Below are 26,573 nucleotides of genomic sequence, written 5' to 3' on the forward strand. Positions count from 1 at the left end.
CACCTTCTGCCATACTTTTATGTGAGATTTATCCAGCTGTTTTTAATCTTTAACAATTGGGCCATCAATCCTTTGTGCGCAATTGAGGCCTGTAGTGGGAATCTGTCAATCAATCCAAATTCTATTTCTTTCCATCTAGCCTTATATTTCCTATTGCACCAATATAACAAAGGGGTTATCTGTGAAGCATAAAAACAATTTCTCAAACAAGGAAGTGCCATACCTCCTCCTTCCTTTCCTAACTATAAGGTGTTAAATCGGATTCTAGGTTTCTTTCCTTGCCAGATAAAGTGGGAAATCCATTTGTCCCATTCCCTGAATTGATTATCGTCCACCTCCACAGGTAAAGTCCGGAAAAGGTAAAGTAACCGAGGGAGAATATTCATTTTTATGGTATTTATCCTTGAATTTAAAAAGGGGATAAGATTCCACCTGTGTATATCTGCTTTTTTCTCTGAAATTAATGGCCCATAATTTACCTGTGACGATGTTGAAAGATCTTTTGGCAGGGTTATTCCTAAATATTTTAATGATTTAGCTTCCCACTTAAGATCATATGTATCCTGCAGTTTTTTGGATGCTATATAATTTAAGGACAAAACCTGCGTTTTCTTTACATTAATTTTATATCCTGATATTTTCCCAAACTCATCCAACAGTATAAACAATCCTATAAATGATTGTTTTCACCCCAGTGTATCACCCCAGCCTGTGAGTCGGCTGGGGTGATATACTGCGTCCGGTGTTCCCGATGTGGCCTTCTATATATTGGCGAGACCTGACACAGACTGGGAGATCGTTTCGCTGAACACCTACGCTCTGTCCGCCAGAGAAAGCAGGATCTTCCAGTGGCCACACATTTTAATTCCATATCCCATTCCTATTCTGATATGTCTATCCACGGCCTCCTCTATTGTAATGATGAAGTCACACTCAGGTTGGAGGAACAACACCTTATATTCTGTCTGGGTAGCCTCCAACCTGATGGCATGAACATTGCCTTCTCAAACTTCCGCTAATGCCCCACCTCCCCCTCGTACCCCATCTGTTATTTATTTATACACACATTCTTTTTCTCTCCCTCCCCCCTCTCCCTCCCCCCTCTCCCTCCCCCCTCTCCCTCCCCCCTCTCCCTCCCCCCTCTCCCTCCCCCCTCTCCCTCCCCCCCTCTCCCTCCCCCCCTCTCCCTCCCCCCTCTCCCTCCCCCCTCTCCCTCCCCCCTCTCCCTCCCCCTCTCCCTCCCCCCTCTCCCTCCCCCCTCTCCCTCCCCCCTCTCCCTCCCCCCTCTCCCTCCCCCCTCCTCCCCTCCCCCCCCCCTCCCTCCCCCTCCCCTCCCCCCCTCTCCCTCCCCCCTCTCCCTCCCCCCTCTCCCTCCCCCCTCTCCCTCCCCCCTCTCCCTCCCCCCTCTCCCTCCCCCCTCTCCCTCCCCCCTCTCCCTCCCCCCTCTCCCTCCCCCCTCTCCCTCCCCCCTCTCCCTCTCCCTCCCCCCTCACTATACCCCTTGCCCATCCTCTGGGTTCCCCCCCTCCCCCTTTCTCCCCGGGCCTCTTGTCCCATGATCCTCTTATATCCCTTTTGCCAATCAACTGTCCAGTGCTTGGCTCCATCCCTCCCCCTCCTGTCTTCTCCTATCATTTTGGATCTCCCCCTTCCACTTTCAAATCTCTTACTAGCTCTTTCAGTTAGTCCTGACGACGGGCCTCGGCCTGAAACGTCGACTGTACGTCTTCCTAGAGATGCTGCCTGGCCTGCTGCGTTCACCAGCAACTTTTATGTGTGTTGCTTGAAATTCCAGCGTTTGCAGATTTCTTCGTGGTTTTTTCTGGTTCACTCAAATAGACTAAAACGTCATCTGCGAATAGCACCACCTTCTGTTCAATCCCTGCCACCTTGATACAGTTTACAATTTCGCTCTGTCTGATTAGTTGGGCAAGAGGTTTAATGTATAGTGCAAAAAGGAGAGGAGAAATTGGGCATCCCTGTCTAGTTCCTCTCTCCAAAATAAGTCAGAGAGGTCCCCATTTATCTTAATTGGAGCTGTAGGGCTGTCATATAAAGTATGGATTACTTTAAACTTTTCTTGAAAGCCATATCTTCCCAACACTCTGTATAGGAGTACCCAGCTAACTGAATAAAAAGCTTTCTCAGCGTCTAATCCCACTACCATTGTCTCTGTCCCGTTCTTAATAACCTGTTCTAGTATGTGTTAAGTTCTCCTTATGTTGTCCTGAGTTTCTCTTTCCTGAATGAATCCAGTCTAGTCTAAGTGGATGAAGCCAGGTAGAAGCTTTTCCAGTCTATAAGCTAATATAGATGTAAATAATTTGTCCAAATTAAGAACACTGATTGGCCGGTAGTTTTTTTCTCCAAAAATATTTTATTCGGAAGTATTACAATATAAAGTTGTATGCATATATAAAAAAAAAATTCGTTGACCCTGAGTCCTTATTCAATAAAGTTATTTACAATAAAATTATGCGTTGACTCTCTTCATATACAAATGAAAGACGGTTACAATAAATCGTTCATTTATTCTCAACCCTTGGTCAAGAGTTAAGACTTATTTACAACAAAATTATCAACAATAAAGGCAGCCGTTGGCTCTAACTCATTTTCCAAATTAACAATTCCACCCACTCCTGGGGCACCATGTTGATTCATCTGTCCACACCGCTGATGGGGGTTATTCTGCTCCCCACCCGACTCCTCACACGGGTGATAAACCTTAAACTGTGGTCCTTTCCCACCGGGCCTTGGCGGTGGCCGCACCAAGCTTGAGTGCATCCCTCAGCACGTACTCCTGCAGGTGAGAGTGAGCCAGTCGGCGTCATTCAGTCACGGACATCTCCATGTGCTGGCAGACCAAAGCGGGTCTTTCACCGAATTGATGATCTGCCAGCAGCAGCGGATGTTTGTCTCCATGTGCGTCCCTGGGAACAGCCCATAGATCACGGAGTCCTCGGTAACGCAGCTGCTGGGCATGAATCTTCGCACTGTCCCTTCCATTCTCCTCCACACCTTCTTGGCGAACCCACAGTGTGCAAAGAGGTCAGCCACGTAATTCCCACATTCTAGTTTATCTTTACCCTCTTTAAGAATAACTGAGATAATCGCCTTTCTCCAGGAAGGTGGAATTCCTCCTCTCTCTAAGATCCAATTACAGGTGTTAAGTAATAATGGAACTAACTGTGACTTCAGTGATTTATTCCACTCTGAGGTAAACCTATCAGAGCCTGGAGACTTTCCGGCCTTTAATCTCGAGATGGCCGTGTCCAGTTCTTTGGCAGTTACTGGTTCTAATAGGCATTCATTTTGTAAATCTGTGAGCTTGGGTAGATCTAAAGAATTCAGGAAAGTGTCTATACAGGGCTCATTGGAGGCCCGGGGTTGGGAGTACAGCTCTCCATAATATGTTTCAAAACTCTTGAATTTCCCTTATTGTATTCTGCACAAGCTTTGTTTTTGGATTCTTTATTTTATGAATTGTATTGTCTGCTTGTTGTTTACGTAATTTATATGCTAATAATCTAGCTGATTTTCCTCCGACTTCATAATTCTTTTGTCTCAGGTAAAGAAAGTTTCCTTGAGTTTCCAATGTGTATATATCATCAATTTCACTTTGCACTTTCTTAATTTCCTGTTTTAAATTAGAACTAATTTTGTTGCTATCTACAACTTGAAGTTGTTTTAATTTTCCTTGAAGGTCTGCTAATTTTTGTGCATTGAATTTTTTTCCTGTAAGTAGTAATGGAAATAATTTTCCCTCTCAGTACAGCTTTCGATGTATCCCATAAGATCACTAGTGATGTTTCTCCCGTGTCATTATGGTCCAAGTATTCTTTGATTTCTCCCCTTAATTTCTCCATTACTTTTGGGTTATTGAGTATATGTGAATTTAACCTCCATGGTGTTTTCCTCATTTTCGTTTCCAGAATTAGAGACATAGAGTCTGAACTGTGGTCCGACAGATCAATTGTTGCAATATTACACTCTTTTATCCTGAATCTATCTGTGTTAAATATTTTAAATAATTGTCTATCCTCGAATAAGCTGAATGAGGAAAGAATAATGCATATAATCTTTACTAGTGGGGTGTAATTCCCTCCACACATCTCTAATTCCCAGCTCCTCCATCAATGAATTCACCTTCCTAGTCAGAGGTTTATTCTGAATAACTGTTCTTGAAGAATCTAATGCAGGGCTTAACCTAATATTAAAATCCCCTCTGCAGATTACTACCCCTTGAGAGCTGACCATTAGGTCAAAAATGTGTCTATAGACTGACCATTCACAACCTGGTGGAGCATAAACATTCAACAATGTTATTTCAGTACCTTCTATTCTTCCTGTAATTTTTACAAATTGTCCATCCTTGTCTTTAGTCTCTGAAATATGTTCATAATTATGAGAAGTTGATATTAAAGTAGCTACTCCTCTTTTGTGGCCCAATTTATATGATGTATAAAATACATAAAGCCCATTCTTTTTAATTTTCCATGTTCGGTTTGGCTCGTGTGCCTTTCCTGAAGGAAAGCTATTTGTGCCCTCTTTTTTTTCCCAATTTAGACTCTTCTTGTCTTGTCATCTTCAGAAGTTTTCGGATGACTCTGCCATAGTTGGATGCATCAGCAAGGGAGATGCGGCTGAGTACAGGGCTGCGGTAGGAAACTTTGTCACATGGTGTGAGCAGAATTATCTGCAGCTTAATGTGAAAAAGGCTAAGGAGCTGGTGGTAGACCTGAGGAGAGCTAAGGTACCGGTGACCCCTGTTTCCATCCGGGGGTCAGTGTGGACATGGTGGAGGATTACAAATACCTGGGGATATGAATTGACAATAAACTGGACTGGTCAAAGAACACTGAGGCTGTCTACAAGAAGGGTCAGAGCCGTCTCTATTTCCTGAGGAGACTGAGGTCCTTTAACATCTGCCGGACGATGCTGAGGATGTTCTACAAGTCTGTGGTGGCCAATGCTATCGTGTTTGCTGTTGTGTGCTGGGGCAGCAGGCTGAGCGTAGCAGACACCAACAGAATCAACAAACTCATTCATAAGGCCAGTGATGTTGTGGGGATGGAACTGGACTCTCTGACGGTGGTGAAAAGAGGATGCTGTCTAAGTTGCATGCCATCTTGGACAATGTCTCCCATCCACTACATAATGTACTGGGTGGGCACAGGAGTACATTCAGCCAGAGACTCATTCCACCGAGATGCAACACAGAGAGTCATAGGAAGTCATTCCTGCCTGTGGCCATCAAACTTTACAACTCCTCCCTTGGAGGGTCAGACACCCTGAGCCAATAGGCTGGTCCTGGACTTATTTCCTGGCATAATTTACATATTACTATTTAACTATTTATGGCTTTATTACTATTTATTACTCATGGTGCAACTGTAACGAAAACCAGTTTCCCCCGGGATCAATAAAGTATGACTATGACTTAATCTTATTTCTCTTAATTGGATTCAAAACCCCATTTACATTATAGGAAATTATTTTTACCAGTTCAATTTGCATTTACCTCTAATAGAAAAACACTCTCCTTTTCTAAACCAACAGTAAGCAATCCTTTCTCAACAGTAAACCAGAACTTAAAACCAAATCCTAGGCATTTTTGAACATAGAACATTTGAAAATTTCCCCCGTCTTCCAATAGTGAGGGCTGAGCACCGACCCGCCTCAGTTCAGAGGGATAACCCCCATCTCCAGTCTGTGTTAGAGGACCCTCTGCAGTGTGAACAGTCATAGAGAATTCTCTTCTTTTCATGTCTCGACCATATTGCTATCATTCAAGTTATTCCATCTAGATTATTTTCGATTATCAGATTTCATTTTACCTTTAAGTCTGATTTATTCTTTTCAGACATTTCTCTTAATTAATCTGTACTCTCTGTGCGTTCACGTCTGAACTCTGACACTCTGGTTCGAGTGGAGCATCCTCGCCGCACTGGCTGCCATGACCACTGTCGAATCTTCTCCAGTAGTGACTCGGATTGGGTGATAACTTTTATGGGTAGTCCCCGAACCGCCAGATCCAACGTTGCCTCTTCCACTGTAGCTTTGGTTCCTTGTCCCTTTGTCGTAAAAGACCCTTAGCCAAGCTGGATATAGGGTCTGAAATCTGATGTTTTCCTTCAGGACCCTCCGCGTTTCCGCGTATTCCTTCCGTCTGGCAAGGATCCCCCATATGTAATCATGGTCTAAACTGATTTTACAGTTGTTCCACATAAAGCCTTTCTTTTGCCATGCCAGTTTAAGCACTTCTTCCTTCATTCTGTAACTGAGAAATCTGACTAGAATCCATCTGGGCTGGGCATCTGCCGGGCATTGTGGTGCCAACGCGCGGTGGGCCCTTTCCATCTGTAGGTCTTTTGCCTTTGGTATTTCAAGGTTCTCTCTAAGCAGCTTCTCCACAAAGGGAATCACCAATCCAAGTTTACCTTCAGCTCCTTCGGGAATTCCGCGGATCCTCACATTTTCCCTTCTTGGTCTATTAGCTTTCACTGGAGCTGCTCTTGCAGCTTCAGCATTTGTCCTATCACTTCCTGTGCGTTTTGCAGCCTCTCATCAGTCCCTACAATCCTCACTTCAGCTTCATCTAACCTCAGATTAGTTTTTCCTATTTCTCCTTTAATATCTTCCCGCTGTTTGTTGATATCTTGTCGGAAATCACGAATCTCTCCAAGAATCAAAGTGAGATTCACAGATTCTTCTGCATTATCTCCATCCCGTTGAGGAGCTCGGCCCCTCGTCTTGCTGCGTCTTTTTATACTAATCAGCCTTCTGAGCGGACTTTTTATTGTACTTAGACTCCATCTTTGCCCCCTTTATTGATATAGTTATACAATACTAAATATTTGTCTAATTTCGACTTTGAGGCTGTTTACGTTCTTTTTTGTCAAGAGACCTTTTCCTACGCTGCCATTCTCTTGGTGACCCAGAAGTCCTTCCATCCCTGAAACTTTTCAAGAGCCACATCCACAGAGTTAGTTCAGTTTACTACCACTGTGTTGGTGACATCAGGCTTCAGCTGCAGAGCCTCTACTGCGCTGAGGCGCCTTGATCAAATTGCGCACACAGCAAAAAAAAAGTAACCAGAACACATGGAACATAAACTAGAGAGTTCCACAGCCACCTGCTGTGTTGAGACAATCAAACCTGCAACAACTTTTGAGAGCAGCAAGAGGGAAACCGGTCAAATGCAGTTGGATGGTACTGAGCACCCACTCGTCTTGTGCTCTCGTCCTCATCGATTTCAGTCAGCGAGGAGTAATGGGTTTACGTGCCGCCATTAGGAAATGATGGTTGGGCCCTCCACTCTCAATCTTGCCGGGTTCCCCAGGAGTTAGCAGAAGCGAAAATCAGCCCAAAACTCCAAATGTAAATTGCCATTTGGTCACTGGCACTATCTTGTTCCTTCAACACTGCACCCCAGCTGGTAGTGAAAGGGCAAAGGCTTTTGTACCCAAGGGCCTCAGTGCAGACTTCTCAATGGGGGCATCTCTCACTGCTAGATTTTAGTCATACAATGATGTATGGGTGACACGGGTGAGGAAGTGGAGTCCGAAGGACAATCTTTTACGGGACACCTGCTGTACTAAATCAAAGTCTTAGGCACTCTATATTTTTATATAAATTTTATTTTAGGTTTTTTATGTTTTGAATTAGTATGTCAGTAGAAAAGAAAGTTTGCTAAAGTTAAATATTACATAGAATTTTTAAATATTTTCTTTAAGTAAAATTAAGTAATAGACCACTTTTCAAATAAAAAGTTGATTACTTTGTAGCTGCATGATTGAAGAAAGATAAACAGGTGCTATTGATCAGTGATGTAATGAGTTGAATGTGCTAAACCAACTGAAACAAATGGATGTAGAAGGAATCAAACTGGATGACGAGTCGCCATAGCAAGACATAAAGTGGTCATCCTGTATCAGCAGGGTCTCTCCCAAGCAGCAATTTTGTGGCAGACTGGAATTTCAAGATGTGCTGTTCCAGCTCTACTGAAGAAGTACAAGAAAACTGGCAAGACTGAGGTCCAGAAAAGCAGTGGTCGGCCATGGAGCAGACGAAAGATACATTAAACTGCTGTCCCTTCTCACTGAGAAGTCCAGCACTGCTCTAGGCTCTGAACCCTCAGAAATTACTGGAACCCAAGTACGCCCCTCTACAGTCCGGAGAAGTCTTGCCAGCAGTGGTTTCATGGAAGGGTTGCTGTCTGAACCAGTGAGGTGGAAACAAAGCCAAGAGATGCACTCCTGCATAAGAACGCAAGGCCAGGCTGCTGAACAAAGGCAGTAGGAGCACTGGACTGATGAGTCAAAAAGTTGACTCAAACAGGAGGCAGTTTGTCTGCAGGTGAACTGGAGAGTGCTACGTGGATATGTCTGCAGCCAACAGTGATGCATGGTGGAGGTTCCCTGCAGGTTTGGGGCTGCACTTCTACAAATAGATTTGGTGATCTGGTCAGAATTCCTGAAGTGTTCGATGCTGTTAAATACAAGCAGATTCTCATCTATCATGCAATACCATCAGGAAGGAGTCTGATCGGTCCCAACTTCATTCAGACTTATTATTACATTTAAATCATCTTGATTTTACAGAATTATTTTGTGCCTGACCTTTGCACAGTACTGTGTGTAAAGTAAAATGGCAGCAAAGAATGACAAAGTTGCTCAGTAAATACTCAAAACTTTTATTTTTATTTTTGATAACTGCTCAAAAATATGCCAGGGCAAATGAGCACTATTTGACTCACTAACTGAATTGCCTCTAACATTGCAGTGATGTCTTTAATCCTTTTAATCACCTGTGGATGCTTATTCCATATTTCTTTATTGGCGTTTAATTATCCAGATGCTCCTTGCCATTCTGGATCTTCACCTTGATCCCTCTTGTCTGTTTCTGTCTCCCCACCACCCCCAGTACACTTAAACTTGTATTGCTTCATAATCTTTGCCAGAATCTATCAAGCTGGTTCTGATGGTTCTGATTTATTGCAGACTGTTTTGTTAATTTCTGATTATTTTAGTGTTCTCCTGAGCCATATCCTTGGGCGCCTGCCCTATTTAATTCGAATGTGTTACTCATTCAGTTAGATTGTAGGCCTTTTTACTGTGTTTTTCATTGTATATTAATATAGTGAATTTTAAATCTGCATACTATTATGAATTACAATATAAATTATTTTGCATTTGTAATCCTTTATAAATATGTCTTTAATACCTCCATTCTATCCCCCCCACCCCCACTCCAAGTAGGATTGAAACTTTGAAGCAGCTTCATTTCAGTAAGTGTGTTGCTCTTTCCTTGAGCGACAGATGGTTCCGCCTTCTATCCTGTTGGCCATATCTTTCAGTTCTGTCAGTCATGCAATAACCCGGTGGTACTTGGTTGCTCGGGGTTCTAGGGTGGAACATGATTTGTCATTACAACCAGACTTGCATGTTCTTGGTTTAGCTACCTTGTTCCTGCCTGTTTGTGCAGCTGGTGGTGTTATTTTATTCATTGCTTTTACTTTTACCTTCACTGAGTGTCATTTGGTTTAGAAAGTGTATGACAAGATGTGCTAGAAATCAGCCTAGGCTGGAACCAGCGAAGTTTGTTTACTCTTGGATGATGAATATTTTTAATCTTGTCTCTGATCTTGAAAGGCATTCAATTCACAAATATTTCAGAATGGCCAAAAATGCTCGCTTTAGGAGTGATGTTCCCATCCTGAAAAATAATTAAAACTAATGATTGAATAGCCAATTTTGCCAAGGCATGGATTATAATTTGTGCCTGACGATGAGAAATATAATCTGACAAGTAAACAATTTTATGTTGGAGCTGGTACTGCAGTTTAAGAATAAAGTACTTTTTTTTCTCAACATATGAATTTTCCATAGTTCTATGTGTTCATTTTGGTGAAAGGGAGTCAGTTCCTCAAGCTCCTTTTGTTATGGCTAATTTGATATTGATCGGCCATTCTGGAAACTGTCAGAATTCTGTCTTACATTTTTATGCTGCACTGTGTTTTACCAAGATGACTTTCTCTGCACAAGTTGCTAATCGGATCTCGGACATATCAGGATACTATTTGTACAAGAATAAGGGTGTCATTCCAAAGTGAAAATCGTAACTGTAGATGCTGGAAATGGTCAGGTGAGGCAGCATCATTGGGGAGTGGAGAAGGGGCAGTGGAGCTTAAAATCTCAGGTCAAACCCTTGTATCGGAACTGGGAATGAGAAAATGAGTTAACTAACTTACAAAGAAGGTTGGGGAGGGATGGATCAGATAACGGAAATACCTGATGAGATGTGGCCAAATTTGCTATGGCGTTTGGCTGTTCAAGTAATTTGGTTGTTGGAGTTCAAAGAGTAGTTAGACAAAACACCAATAAAGGAAAATAAGGGCTGTAAGAAAGTATCCAACAGGTTAGGCCAATTCAGTTATGAAAGATAAGTCAAGATGGTTGATACATGACTTGCAGCAGAACTAGCCAGTTACAGAATGTGCCATTGGACTTTATTATAACATTCAGGAGGCATGTATGTTATAATGAAGCCTAAGCTGAGCTTGATTAGAGGGGAATAAAATTGTGACAGGCACCCAGTAGCTCTGGGTCACCTGTAATGAGCACAGGTGCTTCATAGAGTGGTCACCCAATTGTGTTTTGCTGCTTCAATGTTGAGAACGGTTTTAATCTTCTGGCTAATACTTATCTCTGAAACACCACAAAATGATCTCGTTGATATTTTAAGCTTAGATATAAGCACATTTTCTACATTAGACACGGTTGAATTTCAGAATTTTAAAGTTCCTGAGATAATCAAAAGTCAACATAGATGGAAGTTTGTCTTCTAAGCAGCACTCAAATAACAGGGCGGATACAATGCAAATATGTAAGTTAGTGTTAAAATCACTATCACAAATTAATACATTTCCCTTCTGGGTGAAGTTGGTTATTTGTAGGGCAGTTTTGTAAAGGAAACATGTCATAATTACATTGAATGAGCCTGGTTCATTCCTTCGCACCTAGTATTTTAGGCTGAAGCATAGTTCATTGATATTGGCCATGATGCCAATATTATGGTTCAGTTTTAAGATTGATTTTCTCATTTCTTCTTTTGTCATGTGGAAGTGCCAAGTAGAGGTGTGAGATGACTGACAAAGGAACATTTGTAGGGGAGTTAGTTTCGCACATACCCTATACAGGCCTTCCTTGATAACGAAAAGTTTTTATTTTTTTCAGACATCCAAGAGCCATCTTTGTCGCCAAGTCAGAAAATACATTAAAATTATGAAATGGTGCCTGTATTATAATGAATGGCACAAATTTATTTGGAAGAAAATTGCTTAAAGAGAGGAACAATCTTTTTTTGGGGGGGGGAGTTCAACCATTTGAATTTAATATCATGGGAACTCGTTCATGTGTAAGGGTGTCCAAAAGTCAGGCCTTCATAATTCATGGGCAGCCTGTCCAATGCTCACCAATTAGCAAAAAGACATTAGCAAGGCTCTGAGAGTATAAAGCATGTTTATAAATACTTTGAAACTTTCAAACCTCAGAATCATATTGCTACAAAGAGATCATCAGCAAGGAAACTGAATCTGGTCATTATGGTGTAAGGTAATTAAAAGGTATTGACTTATATCAATTTAACAAATTGTAGAGTAGATATTTTAAGTAACCCCAGTCCACCTACTCTAATTCAAAGTATTAGCATCCAATTTATATTAAATAGATTCAACTAATTTTGGAAAGAAATTACAATAATTTTAACAATTAGAGCTAAGCTATTAATCTAATCTCCATATAAAATACTGAACTGACCTGTCTTCCCACATGAACATTTTTAGTCCATGTGGTAGTTCAAATCCCTATACACTTTTATAATTGTTTTTAAAAAGCCATAATTTTATGGTATTCTGACTTTGGGAAATAGGATATCAGTATTCATTCTTGATTGCTTGGGGAATTGAATCTTTTGAGCTGATTGCCTTTAAGACCTTGTTATTGGAAGATACAGGATTAAACCAAATTGTACTATTTTGTGTCAGGTAAGCAAATTTTTCTTTCCGTTCTTTGGAATCATCAGTTATGCAGTGGTCATTGTGGGCTGGGCACAATTTGCATGCTATTTTGCCCTTTGAATAAAGATGGGGTTCATTTAAGTGTTTTTGTAAAATTTCCTTGATCAGTGTCTAAGTTTTCCACTTTTGCATTCCCCTTGAACCCTATTGGCACAGTTCCTGTGTCCATGAGCAAGTCGATATTATTGGTTAAGATAGTAGACTTTGGCTAGTCCCATTGCTATCTTAATTTGACATGAAGTTGAAGAAGAGTGGTTACACCATATTTCTTGTTTTCCATTTTCTCTTCCCTTCCAAATATCCTAGGTTCTGAGTCCAATTCAATGAAAATGGAGAGGGCAGTCTCTGCTGTAGAATCCTCTGCTTTGTAAATTAACAGTCCAGTCAGTGGTAAGTTTCAGTCATTTGTACTGAATCAATCTGGATAGGTGTCATTATGGTAAAATATCTTGGCTGTCTGAGCATGAACAGAGTGAAAGGCCAGCATGCCCATCCAGTACATCTGGACACAAACCATACAAGAGATTTCAAAAAAATCAGTAAAATATTGCAGGAGGTTCTTCACTGATTCCCTCAAGTGACTGAGCTAAGTTCTAGGAGACTCTTGTCCACAAACTTTCTGCAGGTTATTAGGGTGATATAAATGGGGGAAATTTAACCTTCTATGTGCTTCAAAAATCTACAGTGGGTGGTTGCTAGGAATCAGTTTACTAACACAAAAACTCAGTATTTCCAAAATTTCTTCCCCCAGTGTAATTCTCCCTTTCCTATGCTTCCTTTGCTGTAACATCCGTTTACTGAGTGTGTATCACAGTTTAGTGCACCAATTTCTTTGCTCTTTAATTGCCCTTTGGAAGAACTATTACAATATGCAAGATGTGCTGCTACTGTACTGTTTCGGGAATTGCAGGGCATTGAACCAGGGCAATCAAAGAGCAATAATGGGATGAAATACAACTTGTAGGGGAATCTGTGTGTGGTGACGTAGGTTGGGAGATTGCTTCGCCGAGCATCTACGCTTCATCCGCCAGAACAAGCAGTATCTCCCAGTGGCCATCCATTTTAATTCCACTTCCCACTCCCATTCCCATGTGTCCATCCATCGCTTCCTCCACTGTTAAGATAAGACCACACTTGGGTTGGAGGAACACCTTGTATTCTATTTGGGTAGCCTCCAACCTGATGACATGAACATCAATTTCTCAAAAGCCCCCCACTCTCCCCCCCCCCGCCCCCCACAGCCTGCTGAGTTCCTCCAACATTTTGTGTGTGTGAAAGTGCCTTTGGCCTATCTTATCAAAGATATGCAATTGAATTGACTTTATTTTTTACATCCTTCACATACATGAGGACTCAAAATCTTTGTGTTATGTCTCCATCTAAATGCGCAATTTATAGTAATATCTCATAAATAATATGTACAACAGGACAATCAATATAGTGTAGAAATATAATTGTATCAGCGTGAGTTAATCAGTCTGAAGTCCTGGTGGTAAAAGCTGTCCCGGAGCCGTTGGTCCTGACTTTAATGCTGTGGTACCGTTCCCAGATGCTAGTAGCTGGAACAGTTTGTGGTTGGGGTGACTTGAGTCCCCAATGGTCCTTCGGGCTCTTTTTACACACCTGCCTCTGTAAATGTCCTGAATAGTGGGGAGTTCACATCCACAGATGCGCTGGGCTGTCCGCATCACTTTTTGCAGAGTCCTGTGAATAAGGAAAATACAGTTCTCATACCAGGCAGTGATACAACCAGTCAGGATGCTCTCAATTGTGCCCTTGTAGAAAGTCTTTAGGATTTGGGAGCCCATACCAAACTTCCTGAACCGTCTGAGGTGAAAGAGATGCTGTTGTGCTTTTCTCACCACACAGCCAGTATGTACAGACCATGCGAGATCCTCAGTGATGTGTATGCCGAGGAACTTAAAGCTGTTCACCCTCTCAACCCCAGATCCATTGATGTCAATAGGGGTTAGCCTGTCTCCAATCCTCCTGTAGTCCATAACCAGCTCCTTGAGAGTTGTTAAGGTTCTGATCAGTGTAAATAGTTTGGAATATTATTTGGAGCTGCACAAAGCAGAGAACTTGATACATTTTATATCTGGCCTCTGTTGGTAATCCTTGAGGACGTTAATACAATTAGCACATCTGCTTTAAGCAAAAATATGTCTTGCGTGGATATTGCAGACTTATTGGCCATTTTGGGGGATAAAATGAATGGATACAATTTCCCTGGCTCAGCCAATGGAGAGAAGTTCTAGTGGTTATCAATCAGTTTCTTGATGTATAAACTTCACTCAGTAATGTAGCTGCTATGTCAAAGATTAAAAATCTAATCCTAGTCTAGGATCATTGTTAAACTCATATAATTGCAGTAATGGGAGGTTCTGCATTCAGAGATGCATATTTCCAATAAGACATTAAATGGACACACTACAGGCCTTGGGCTTATGTGAAGTTCCTGTTGCTTTATTGCTAGTGCTAAGGTGTTGTAACCTGGTTGATGGATCAGTAAAATATTGCAGGAGGTTCTTCACTGATTCCCTCAAGTGACTGAGCTAAGTTCTAGGAGACTCTTGTCCACAAACTTTCTGCAGGTTATTAGGGTGATATAAATGGGGGAAATTTAACCTTCTATGTGCTTCAAAAATCTACAGTGGGTGGTTGCTAGGAATCAGTTTACTAACACAAGGATAGCAAACGAAACCAAATGAGTAATGATAAAATGCGACTTTAATTTTGAAAGGGTGCGTCGGTTTAGGGGATATTTGCAGGATGGTTTGAGTCCTTACAAAGAACTGTATGACAGAAAAATGCGCGAGGCTCAGCAGTCAAGCAAGCTTTCCACATCAGCCACGGCAGATGACAAACCTCAACCTTCAACATCGAGGCAGGCTGATATAGGAGAAGATGAGCTGCCTGCCCTAATGGAAACAGATGACGAGATGGCACCCCAGTGTCCACCAGCCCAACACCCAGGCCGCGGACAGATACCGATTCACGGAGAATGCAGCGGTAGCCGGGAGGCACTCAGCACATCTTTAAGAAAAAAGCCGAAATAAACATGCTAATTAATTAGGTGCCGCCCGACACGTAATTGTCGGCCCAGATCAGAGGCGATGCAATCAGCACTGATCTGGGCGGACAGTCGGCGGCCTGGAGGGTGAGGGCCACTGCACCACCCAAACTCTGATGACTCAGCCTAACACACCATCAGTGTGCTCTGCGCTGTCCCAATTCCGCTAAGTGATACTACACCGTACATACATTATTTCTACTTTATATCGGCTGTGTATTTTTACGTGTTATTTGGTATGATGTGGCAGCTTCATAGCCTAAAGGTTACCGGAGAGCGCTTGCGCCGTGTTTTTGCCAACAGCGCTTGCGTGAGATCTTCGCTACGGAGAACAGTTCAGGCAATGATTGTGGATAAGTATTTGTACTTTATATAAGCTGTGTATTTATCATATCATTCCAGCTTTTACTATATGTTACTGTTATTTTAGGTTTTGTGTTATTTGGCATGATTTGGTAGGTTATTTTTGGGTCTGGGAACGCTCAGAAAATTTTCCCATATAAATGAATGGTAATTGCTTCTTTGCTTTACGACATTCCGGCTTACGAACCGTTTCATAGGAATGCTCTACCTTCGGATGGCGGGGGAAACCTGTACTCCCTAATCAAATGCAGTTCATTTCATAATACCCAATTCATTCAACTCTCAGCCTATCTTCCTGTCCTTTCGATACAATGTGTATCCTCCTTTCAGCCATGACTCAGTGATGTCCATGTCATAATCTGTGAATCTCTGAACTACAAGATCTACCTTATTCCATGTACTGCATGCATCTTCAGTTATCCAGAAATCTTTAACCTTGCCCCCAGCAGCTTCTCAGCCATGCATTCATCGGCCAAATTATCCTGTTCTTGCCCTCACTGGCACATGGCACAGGCAGAAATCCAGAGATTGCTACCCTGGAAAGCTTTTCCACTTTCTCTCTCGCTCCCTAAATTCTCTCTTCAGGATGACCTCACTTTTCCTACCTATGTCATTGATGGCGATATGTGCCCTGTCTGGCTACTCATCCCCCTCTCCCTTAGACTGTCATGGACCCAATCCGAGATGTCCCTGATCTTGCCACTGGGAGGCAACATATCATCCGGGTGTCTTATCACATCCACAGAATCTCGTGTCTATGAAATCCCCCATCATAACTGCAGTCCTCTTCTACCCCCTTCCCTTCTGAGCCACAGCATCAAACCCAGTGCCAGTTGCTGTGGCAAAACAGGAAAAGTAACTCTCTTATACCTGTGGACACCTTGAGAGCTATTCTAAAGTGACTTGAAACCTGGCAATTTCCACACAGATCAGTTAGCAGTGTACATAAGCCTTTCTGTTTACAGGTGTATGAATTAGGAGTTGGCCATTTAGCTTAAGTTTACTTCACTGTTTAATAAGATCATGGCTCTTTTGATTGTAATTTTAACTTAAGATAACTTTTGCTGTGTTTCTTCTCTCTCCCCCCCCACCCCCCGGCCACACCCTCAATCTGCAGCTGCCTTCAACACATGAAGTATCTTTAACATTTGATGAAAAAGTCTATGCTTCCATGCTTTTTTGAGGATGAGAGATTGAAAGACCTCATGTTGCAGTGGAAACATTGCCTCATCTGTCTTGGGTGGCTAAGTCTTAAATATTTTGATCTTGTTTTAAAGTTATGGTACCATGGATTAAGATTCTGCTAAGGAAATGTCTTCCGAATATCCATATTGTGAAACCCCTCAGAATCTTGCATGTTTCAATCGGGTATTCATCACGCAATGATTCTCTGAACTGCTAACACATTTGCGTTGATATGGCCAAGTGGTTAAGGCGTTCGTCTAGTGATTTGAAGGTCGCTAGTTCAAGCCTTGGCTGATGCAGCGTGTGTGTCCTTGAGCAAAGCACTTAACCACACACTGCTCTGTGACGACACCGGTGCCAAGCTAATGCCCTTCCCTTGGACAACATCGGTGGCACGGAGAGGGGAGACTTGCAGCATGGGCAGCTGCTGGTCTTCCGTACAACCTTGCCCAGGCCTACGCCCTGGAAACCTTCCAAGGTGCAAATCCATGGTCTGACTAGACTAACAGATGCCTATTAGAAAATAGAACATTATAGCGCGAAGGATATTGTTTTCACAGATTCCTGTGTAACTGAAGCATAATACCCTAAACACAGGATCCCTCGGTTAATGGATATTGTTTTCACAGATTCCTGTGTAACTGAAGCATAATACCCTAAACACAGGATCCCTCGGTTAATGGATATTGTTTTCACAGATTCCTGTGTAACTGAAGCATAATACCCTAAACACAGGATCCCTCGGTTAATGGATATTGTTTTCACAGATTCCTGTGTAACTGAAGCATAATACCCTAAACACAGGATCCCTCAGTTAATGGATATGGTTTTCACAGATTCCTGTGTAACTGAAGCATAATACCCTAAACACAGGATCCCTCGGTTAATGGATATTGTTTTCACAGATTCCTGTGTAACTGAAGCATAATACCCTAAACACAGGATCCCTCGGTTAATGGGTATTGTTTTCACAGATTCCTGTGTAACTGAAGCATAATACCCTAAACACAGGATCCCTCGGTTAATGGATATGGTTTTCACAGATTCCTGTGCAACTGAAGCATAATACCCTAAACACAGGATCCCTCGGTTAATGGTAAGACTCCATGGTTGGGAACCCCCGCCTTAAAGCTGAAGGTTAGCTACTTCACTGCACTCCCAGCCTAGGGCAGCTAACAGTGCTATCCTTTAAGTTCTTGTAATCACGTTGGTTTCTTGTGGGTGCTCTGCTTTTCCCCCACGTTCCAAAATCATGTGGGTTTGTAGGTTAATTGGCTCTAGTGTGTGGTAAAATCTAGTTTAATGTGTGGAGAGAATAAAATAGGTTCACTGCTGAGAAGATCACTTTGGGTGGTGAGAAGGGAGGAAGTGAAAGGTAATGTGTTGCACATTGCCTATAGGGATCATAGACAGTAAGGATTAAAATTGTAAACTGACATTGTAGGGCTGGGGGTGACAGCATATCACTGGAATAATGATGAAAGGCTTCAGAATCAGGTTTATTATCACTGGCATGTGACATGAAATTTGTTGACCTAGCAGCAGCAGTTCAATGCAATACAGAACCCAGAAGAGGAAAAAATAATAATAAATAAAATAAAAGTAGTAATACTAATGAGAAATAAAGTCAATTAGAGTATACATATATTGAATAGATTTTAAAAAACATGCAAAAACAGAAATACTCTATATTTAAAAAGTGAGGTAGTGTCCAAGGATTTAATGCCTCTTTAGGAATCAGATGGCAGAGGGGAAGAAGCTGTTCCTGAATTGCTAAGTGTGTGCCTTCAGGCTTCTGTACCTCCTACCTGATGGTAACAGTGAGAAAAGGGCATGCCCTGGGTGCTGGAGGGCCTTAATAATGGACGCTGCCTTTCTGAGACACGGCTCCCTGAAGATGTCCTGGATACTTTGTAGGCTAGTACCCAAGATGGAGCTGACTAGATTTACAACCCTCTGCAGCTTTCAGTCCTGTGTTGTAGACCCACCATACCAGACAGTGATGCAACCCGTCAGAATGCTCTCCACAGTACAACTATAGACCTTTTTGAGTGTTTTTGTTGACATACCAAATCTCTTCAAACTCCAATGAAGTATAGCCGCTGTCTTGCTTTCTTTATAACTGCATTGATATGTTGGGACCAGGTTAGATCCTCAGAGATCTTGACACCCAAGAACTTGAAGCTGCTCACTCTCTCCACTTCTGATCCCTCTGAGAATTGGTATGTGTTCCTTCGTCTTACCCTTCCTGAAGTCCACAATCAGCTCTTTTGTCTTACTGACATTGAGTGCCAGGTTGTTGCTATGGAACCACTCCACAAGATGGTCTATCTCACTCCTGTACGCCCTCTTGTCATCACCTGAGATTCTACCAACTATGGTTGTAAATTACAGATGGTATTTCAGCTATGCTTAGCTACGTCAGCAAATTACAGATGGTATTTCATCTATGCTTAGCCACACAGTCATGTGTATACAGAGAGTAGAGCACTGAGCTAAGCACACACCACTGAGATGCACCAGTGTTGATCGTCAGTGAGGAGGAGATGTTATCACCAATTTGTACAGACTGCAATTGGATCCTCAATTCCTAACTGGAAGACAGAGGGTGGTACAGAGGCCCAGGTTCTGCAACTTCTCCATCAGGATTGTGGGAATGATGGTATTAAAGGCTGAGTTATAGTCAATGAACAACATCCTGACGTAGGTGTTTATGTTGTCCAGGTGGTCTAAAGCTGTGTGGAGAGCCATTGAGATTGCGTCTGCCGTTGACCTATTGTGGTGATAGGCAAATTGCAGTGAGTCTAGGTCATTTCTGAGGCAGGAATTCAGTCTAGTCATGACCAACCTCTCAAAGCAGTTCACCACTGTTGATGTGACTGCTACCGGGCGATAGTCATAAAGGCAGCTCAGATTCTTCTTCTTAGGCACTGGTATAATTGTTGCCTTTTTGAAGCAAGAGGAAACTTCTGCCTGTAGCAGTGAGAGGTTGAAAATGTCCTTGAGTACTCCTGCTAGTTGGTTGGCACAGGTTTTCAGAGCCTTACCAGGTACTCCATCAGGACCTTCCACCTTGTGAGGGTTCACTCTCTTTAAAGACAGCCGAACATCAGCCTCTGAGACAGAGATCTTCACAGCTGTAGTTGAGTTCTCCCTTTCAAAGCGTGCATAAAAGGTGTTGAGTTCATCTGGTAGTGAAGCATCGCTGCCATTCATGCTATTGGGTTTCGCTGTGTAGGAAGTAATGTCTTGCAGACCCTGCCAGAGTGATGTCGCCTCCAGCCTTGTTTGAAATTGTGTGACAGGTTAGGATGAGGGTGGCAGAGCTTAGGATGAGAAAGTTTTAAACTAGTTATAGTTCATGTTTGATTTCTCTTGGAGGTACTATTACTCTGTGCTGGAATAATGTGATGGGAAAGGTTTTGGAATTGTTAGTGACTGGACAAAATTGGCACTTAACAATAAACAGATGGAGCAGCTGATATTGCATAGCTGTGCAAAATGATGCCTATCCTCTGTCTTTGGTTGTGCTTGATCAACACTATATTCTGGTTATTTGTATTAAGTATTTAACGTTTCAGAGGAAGCTTTTCCAAAGGAAGCACTGAACTGTGGTGCCATTCTCAGAATTGCTAGTCCATTATTTCTGTAGTAAGGCAGCGTGTCTTTAGGAGGAAGTGTGTTTAAGATTAATTGTGCTGCTTCATTGCGAAGGGAGGATAATGCTTGCTATGTTGTTTTAGACATTAACCCATGCAATGTAATAATCTGTTTGCTCCAAACTGAGTGCAACTTGTATGTGGCGTCCCCGAAACAGTGGCTTCGCTTGCAATAGCCTCATTTCAAATTACATTTATTGTCAAAGAATATAAATTATACGGCCTTGATCTGTTGCTTACAGGCAGCTACAAAGCAAGAAACCTGAAAGGACCCATTTTAAAAAAGTAAAAGAGCAGCATCTGATGTACAGTGAACGGCCCAGTGAGTAGTACCATTCTGAACCAAAATGAGCCCTTAGATCTGAACCCTGGAGTAGGCCTAAGCCTCTATCAGACCATCATATTAGCAGGCACAGAGCACAGCAGCCCGGGGGGGAGATGTTGGCGGTCTTCATAGCCTCTGTCATGGATGGAGAGTGAGTGATATCGATCCCGGCACCCTGTCTTTCCAGTATACTGCTTAAATTGTCCAAGCAGTGTATCTTACCTCGCACTGGGATTCCTTTTTGAGGCTTTTAGTACAAAAATTAACTGGCAACCTATTGGTGCTAAATTAGAGTGTTATTTGTGTGTCGTTTCTGAGATTTCAAATTAAGTCTACAGTTTTGAAGAGGTACCCTGAGACCCAGTTCATTTATCTCTCATTTAGAATTTCTCCCGACCTGTTTGTGGGAGCTTTGTATTTCCTTCACTGCAGTGGCAAAGTTGTAAGCTACGGGATGATTGAGTGGAGTGTTCCGAAAGAGATGCTTGCTTTTCCCCCTATTACTTTTAAGTGTGGAGCTCATAATCAGAATCAGGTTTATTATCACCGGCATGTGGCATGAAATTTGTTAACCTAGCAGCAGCAGTTCAATGCAATACATAATCTAGCAGAGAGGAAAAAAAATAATAATCTGTCTGTCTAGGTACCATATCCAATGCGGACGTTGGTGACCATGGTTTTCCATATAGAATTACCCCTCGTTCTTTGGATGACTTCCATTTCCTCGATGTGTAGCCACCTGGCTAGGCTTTTGATGTACATAGCCGATGTCTTCCTCTAGGTTTGCTCCCATCGATCTTTCCAGAGAGTATAAGTTTTTCTAGTTCATCTTTCCGCATGATGTGTCCTAGGAATCTGAGTTGCCATTCTCTCATTGTTGGTATGAGTGATCGAACTGCTTGGGCTCTTCTGAGAACTTCTTCATTTGATGTGTGAGTGGTCCATGATATTTTTAACATTCTCCTGTAGAACCATAATTCAGCTGCTTCTAGTCTTTTCCATTGCTGGGGAAATGGTCCAGCATTCACTTCCATAAGTCAGGATAGAATAAACATAGCACTGCAGTATTCTGTTTTTAGTGTACATGCTCATCTTTGTCTGGTAATATGGTCTCCGTTTTCTGGAAAGCTTCTTTTGCCATTGCTATTCTGTATTTGATATGTGTCGCACCTGTCGTCACTTGTTATTAAGCTGTCAAGATATCTGAATTTGTTGACTTGTTTGATGATTGTATTTCCGATCTTGATCACACATTGTGTGATGTTTGTCTTTCTGGAGATGATCTTGGTGTTGATTGAGAGGCCTCTGTGATTGCTTTCTGCAACCACTAAGCAGTTCTTGAATGCAAACACAAGGAAATCTGCAGATGCTGGAATTTCAAGCAACACACATAAAAGTTGCTGGTGAACGCAGCAGGCCAGGCAGCATCTCTAGGAAGAGGTACAGTCGACGTTTTGGGCTGAGACCCTTGGACTGTACCTCTTCCTAGAGATGCTGCAAGACCTGCTGCGTTCACCAGCAACTTGTATATGTGTGAAGCAGTTCTTGAAGTTTTGTTTCTGATTCAGCTATTAGTACAATGTCATCAGCATATCTGATGTTATTTATATTATGGCCTCCAATTGTGAATCCTTTGTCTGATACTTAAGGTATTTTCAAAGACATCAAAGGGTTCATAATTGGAGGCCATAATAAATAAATAAAAAATAAATAAACAAGTAAATCGATTATGTATATTGAATAGATTTTTACAAATGTGCAGAAACAGAAATACTGAATATTAAAAAAAAATGTGAGCTAATGTCCAAAGCTTCATTGTCCATTCAGGAATCAGATGACAGAGGGGAAGAAGCTGTTCCTGAATCGTTGAGTGTGTGCCTTCAGGCTTCTGTACCTCCTACCTGATGGTAACAGTGAGAAAAAGGGTCCTGGGTGTTGGAGGTCCTTAATAATGGATGCTGCCTTTCTGAGACACCGCTCCCTAAAGATGTCCTGGATGCTTTGTAGGCTAGTGCCCAAGATGGAGCTGACTGGATTTACAACCTTCTGCAGCTTCTTTCGGTCCTGTGCAGTTGTCCCTCCGTACCAGACAGTGATACAGCCTGTCAGAATGCTCTCCATGGTACAACTGTAGAAGTTTTTGAGTGTATTTGTTGACATGCCAAACCTCTTCAAACTCCTCATAAAGTATAGCTTCTGCTTTACCTTCTTTATAACTACATCGATATGTTGGGACCAGGTTAGATCCTCAGATATCTTGATACCCAAGAACTTGAAGCTGCTCACTCTCTCCATTTCTGATCCCTCTATGAGGATTGGTATGTGTTCATCCGTCTCACCCTTCCTGAAGTCCACAATCAGTTCTTCTGTCTTACTGATGTAGAGTGCCAGGTTGTTGCTGTGGTACCATTCCACCAGTTGGCATATCTGAGGATATCAGGATTTATAAACACTCATCCTATGATTCATAGTGAAGAACCTCAATGTAAGTTGATCTGATTTCTTATTGTTATTCTCCATACCCTGGGATTCTTTCTGTGAACTCATACTTGCAGGCAACCTTGAAACAAGCTGTATTCAATGGGCCTACTTCCTCAGTTCTTTGCTGTTCTGCATTATTTTATGAATAGTAGGGATGCTGGTGCATTGCCAGCGTAAAACACTAAATATTTAAGTCACAGTGCTTGATCTCATTGTCGGCCACATCAGTCCTAACGTCTGTAATTCTGTAAGAATTGTTGGCTAATCAACACAACTAGAGATTGTTAAGCATTACTATTATGTTAATGAATTAGTTGCTCAGTTTTCTCAGGATTCAAGTTTATGTATCATGTGTATATTGAAACATACAGTGAAATGACATTTGCATTAATAGCATTAAAAACAGCTTTAAAGACATCCTTGTAAGATGTTGGGGTGGACAGAAGAGATTCTGTTGTACTGCTTTTAGTGAGGAGAAACAATGGTGCTAGTTTCATGGGTGATTTTGGCTTTGCTCCTGTTGACATGGCAACAATGTTCTTAGACTGTCATTGCTCCTTTGGTCGTCCCAGAAAAGGTACATTCTGGTCTGAGCGGTGGGGCAAAAAGCTCTTACTCAAGCTGTGCAAGATCCTCTTTCTCCGTAATCTTGATACATTAAGTGGTTCTTTTTCCATAGGTGCTGACGGGCTGAGCTTTGTTCACCAATATTCCAGTTTTTGTGTTAATATAAATCACTTACGGGGTTTTTGATTGCCGTCATTTTTCATTAGGCCTCTAAGCAGTCAGGCATGTTGTCTAAACATAGCCAGAGCAGGAGTGGGCTAAAGAAAGGAATTAACCCATGCCCTCTGGAATTTATTGGTTGCTTTTAAAATCTTTGATTCTGCCAGCTTGTGTTCAAACTCGATTTTAGTATTGGTAATGGGATGTGAATTCTGGTGTTTCGTTGTGAAGCCATTCAACCCATCGCATCATTGCAGACTCTCAGAATTCCTCCTCATTTCCACATTAACAACATTCCCTTCAGTTAACAAAAACTTTGGGATGTGGGGTGAGGAAACTAGGGCACCTATGGGAAACAGAGAAAATGAGTAAAATCCACAGATTGCACAGGAAGTGGTCAAACCCAAGGCACAGAAGCAGCAGACCAGTGTGCTGTGATTTTTTTAGTACTACGTAGTGTGGTTCCTAAGCCAGTGGCCAACTTTGTCATGGCTACTTTCATAGCTCAGGGTTTTGCATCATACTGCATTTGTTCTCTTGTGTTCCTTCAGATTATTTTGTGGCCTCTTGTCTCCATCTCCTCATCCCTGTATAATATTTATGTAAAATATGCAGCTTTCTCTAATTCTGGCCTCTGTTATCATTGAGTAATCATTTTGTTCTCTCCCTAAATCTTTGCCTCTTCACCTTTTTTTCTTAAGACATTCCTTTAAACCTACCTCAACATCTGTTTTTGGATGTGGTACATGAGGTACAACAGAACAACCCCCAGCTCCCACCACAAGAACTAACGTGCGCCAGTTACCGCAAACTTAGCAAGAAACAGTTGACACTTGGTTCTAAATGTTTTTACAAATTGTTTTCTCTAAAGTTGCAATAATTTTGGCTTAACCACTCCTTGTGCCGAAGTAGAACTCAGCAAAATTTTAGGAGTCAGGTGAAAAGAAAGTAGCAGATTCAAGGTAAAAATGCAAAACCCCTGGGTGCTTTTGGTCTTTGTATGGAAACTTGGCCCACCATGTCTGTGCTGACTGTGATGCCAATTTAAACAAATCTCATCTACATGCACTGGGTCATTATCCCTCTGCCTGCCTACTTGTGTGCCCTCTGAATATCTCTCTATATTGCTGTTTTATCTGCTTCCACAAGAGCTGACCCAGCAATCCACAAATTTGATCCTCGGCTAATTGAACAATCCAACCAGTACATCTTTGGACTGTGAGAGGAAACCCACATGGTCCTTACAGGCTGTGCCAGGAAATGAACCCAGATCACTGTACTATATAACGTTGTGCTAAGCACAGCGTTATTGTGCCATCCTGTCTCTCAAATCTTCAAATGTTGCCTCACTTTACTTAAACCTATGCCCTCTCGTGTTTCCTCCCTGGGGGGAAAAGGCTGTATTCATGCCTGTCATAATTTTATATACTTCTATCTGGTCACCCCTTAGCCTTCAACACTCCAGCCAAAATCAATCCAAGTTTGTCCAACTTTTCCAGTCCAGTATCCTGGTTAACCTAAAGCCAGTGGTCCCCAGCCACCGGTACCGGGCCGCAGGGAAACGATATGATTTGGCGATATGAGTCAGCTGCACCTTTCCTCATTCCCTGTCACAGCCACTGTTGAGCTTGAACGCACGCGAGGTCATCACGCACACGTCATCCATGTCAGCGCGAGAAGGAGATCAACTCCTCGAGCTTGCAAATGACAGTGGGCTGAAAAGTATGTTTGACATAACATCTCTGCTGGCATTCTGGATCAAAGTCGAGGCTAAATATCCTGAGAGAGCCATGAGTGCACTGAAAACGTTGCTCCCATTTTCAACGTATCTCTGCAATGAATGCAACGAAAACTAAATTGCGGAATAGACTGGACATAAGGAATTCCCTTATAGAATCTTATAGAATTTTTTGAGGATGTAACTAGTAGAGTGGATAGGGGAGAACCAGTGGATGTGGTATATTTGGATTTTCAAAAGGCTTTTGACAAGGTCCCACACAGGAGATTAGTGTGCAAACTTAAAGCACACGGTACTGGGGGTAAGGTATTGATGTGGATAGAGAATTGGTTAGCAGACAGGAAGCAAAGAGTGGGAATAAACGGGACCTTTTCAGAATGGCAGGCAGTGACTCGTGGGGTACCGCAAGGCTCAGTGCTGGGACCCCAGTTGTTTACAATATATATTAATGACTTGGATGAGGGAATTAAATGCAGCATCTCCAAGTTTGCGGATGACACGAAGCTGGGCGGCAGTGTTAGCTGTGAGGAGGATGCTAAGAGGATGCAGGGTGACTTGGATAGGTTGGGTGAGTGGGCAAATTCATGGCAGATGCAATTTAATGTGGATAAATGTGAAGTTATCCACTTTGGTGGCAAAAATAGGAAAACAGATTATTATCTGAATGGTGGCCAATTAGGAAAAGGGGAGGTGCAAGGAGACCTGGGTGTCATTATACACCAGTCATTGAAAGTGGGCATGCAGGTACAGCAGGCAGTGAAAAAGGCGAATGGTATGCTGGCATTTATAGCAAGAGGATTCGAGTACAGGAGCAGGGAGGTACTACTGCAGTTGTACAAGGCCTTGGTGAGACCACACCTGGAGTATTGTGTGCAGTTTTGGCCCCCTAATCTGAGGAAGTACAAAGAAGGTTCACCAGATTGATTCCTGGGATGGCAGGACTT

At 42.3% G+C, this 26,573-nt stretch overlaps 1 protein-coding gene across 1 annotated transcript in view; it reads left to right on the forward strand.

Moving 5' to 3' along the window:
• Positions 1-26,573, forward strand: part of crkl (v-crk avian sarcoma virus CT10 oncogene homolog-like) — a 71,821-nt gene that overhangs the window by 25,256 nt on the left and 19,992 nt on the right. The window lies entirely within an intron of this gene.

This window comes from Mobula hypostoma, chromosome 23 (genome assembly GCF_963921235.1).
Source record: "Mobula hypostoma chromosome 23, sMobHyp1.1, whole genome shotgun sequence".
Taxonomy (NCBI): Eukaryota; Metazoa; Chordata; class Chondrichthyes; order Myliobatiformes; family Myliobatidae; genus Mobula; species Mobula hypostoma.